At 49.8% G+C, this 1,964-nt stretch overlaps 1 long non-coding RNA gene across 1 annotated transcript; it reads left to right on the top strand.

Moving 5' to 3' along the window:
- The first annotated feature begins 1,000 nt into the window (after window positions 1–1,000).
- On the top strand, window positions 1,001–1,752 carry LOC113978369. The gene is made up of 2 exons (XR_003537548.1): window positions 1,001–1,112; window positions 1,578–1,752. It is a non-coding gene; the product is annotated as an uncharacterized LOC113978369 (long non-coding RNA).
- The last annotated feature ends 212 nt before the right edge of the window (window positions 1,753–1,964 follow it).

Here is a 1,964-nt window from a genome sequence, read left to right as displayed (position 1 = left end):
GGTGAATTCGGTCTGGTGGTGTGGTTTTTTCTTTAGCCAGGTACTAGAACACAGACAAAATCAAGGTTGTCTTGGACCTGTGCAGGGTCCGAGCATTTGGCAGCCTTCCTTAGCAGGGCATTCTCACCCTCTGAAAAGCTTAAAGGCTTTAACATCTGGATACACACCTGCAGCTGTGCAAATTAATGCAGTTTCTTTTAGGAAATGAAGGTTTCCTGTTGCGAGCCTAAATACCAAGTATACTCTGCTTTTTCAATCAGGTGATGAAGCTTATGGAAAAAGACGGAATGCACTGAGGTGAGTACACTGTACTGAGTTCTGCTTTTCTGGGATCAGTTTGGGAAAATCATGGGAAATTCTAGAAAGCTTCTTTCCGTGTTTTCTAGTTGTTTTTTCAGCCTTGGTCTAAGTTTCATGTAGAAAAGGGCATAGAATTAGAACAGATAAACTGGACTTTCTTGGGAGAGATGGAAGAAAAGTCTGCTGATTACAGTTCTGCTTTTCTTGTCTTCCCTTAGACTGTCATTGTCTCTCACCTACTGTTCAAATAGGCAGCAATTAATTCCTCTGCTGAAGAGTTTGCTGTACTAAGTGTCTGTCACATTGATGCCTTCAGCTCAAGATAGCACATTCTTCTTAGTTACAAATTTCTCACAGGAAATTTTCAGGCGTGCCCCTAAATCTCATCACTGTTTGTTTGGGAGAACAGGGTTTTCTCGTCTGTGACAGACTAGTCATGTCATTTGCTATGGAATGCTGGTGGTAATCTAGTCAGAAGAGGACCCTGTGCTTCACCAATTTTCCCTTTTTGTTGTTGGGGGTGACTTCTTACCAGGGCTGTTATTCTTGACACCCCGGGGCAAATGGAGGGATTCGCATGGTCAGTGTCAGGAACCACCCTACCCGAGGCCTGGGGGAGTGCTTTTTGTGTGACTGGCCAGTGAAGCTGTGTGTGAGAATGACCTGGCTGTTGCTCAGTGTACTCCTCCTGAAATGTCTTTTGCTCTGTGTTCCCAGGCTTCCTCTTTTCCTTCGGTTGCCGTGTGTGTGCCGGACACCTGTGGCAGGACTAACCCCATGGCTTTTCTGTCCAACGTGCTGTGTGCCTGCAGGTAAGGAAAGCTGGACGTGCAGTCCCTGCGCTTTGATTGCTGTGTCTCTTTGGTAGTTCTTTTGGAGGGGAATCACGGAGTGATTTGGTTGGAAGGGGACCTCTAAAGGCCACCCTGTCTTCCGGGGGCAGGGACACTTTCCACTGTCCCCGGTTGCTCCAAGTCCCACCCAGCCTGGCCTGGAACACTTGCAGGGATGGGGCAGCCTCAGCTTCCCTGTGCAGTGTGCTCCAATATCTCTCCACTGCCATCAGGAAATATTTTGTCAGCATGTTTTGTTGGCCGATGGTGAGCAGGACCTGGGTGACAATGACATTCTGTTGGGTGCGGAGGGAAAGAATTGTCCTTTGAAGTCAAATGTATTCAGTTTTGCACAGGTCTTGTCTGCCTTATGTTTGAATTGCTTTCTATTCTGGGAAGTTTTAAATTAAACTTTTATTTTGTGTCTCCCCCCCCCCCCCCCAGTGTCCTGTCCAAGACAAAGCTGCCCTTTCCTTGCGGGAATGGACTGGCCGGGCTTCGGCAATGTGGCCCCTCGAAAGACTAAGTGACCTCTTCCAACAGGGGAAGACTGAAGCAAGCGGTGCCAGAAAGAACTGGAGTTTCTGGAGAATAAAAGCTGGCAGGATGCCCCTGAAAATGCCCCCGGCTGCTCAGTGCTCTGACTTGCCCGGGCCGGTGGCCTTGGCCAGGAGCGCTCCTGCCGGAAGGGCCTTTGCCCAGGCTGGAATTTGAATTTCCATGGGATGCTGGCCAAGCCCCTCTGGGTGAGCCCCGGTGCCTGGCGTGAGCCGAGCGGGCTTCCAGGGCACTGACTGCAGGCGTTGTGTTGAAGGGAAGAGCAGGGGAGCC

This window comes from Neopelma chrysocephalum, unplaced genomic scaffold, assembly GCF_003984885.1.
Source record: "Neopelma chrysocephalum unplaced genomic scaffold, ASM398488v2 Primary Assembly neopelma1_322, whole genome shotgun sequence".
NCBI classification, from domain to species: Eukaryota; Metazoa; Chordata; class Aves; order Passeriformes; family Pipridae; genus Neopelma; species Neopelma chrysocephalum.
This window is presented reverse-complemented; position numbering and strand designations above follow the sequence as displayed.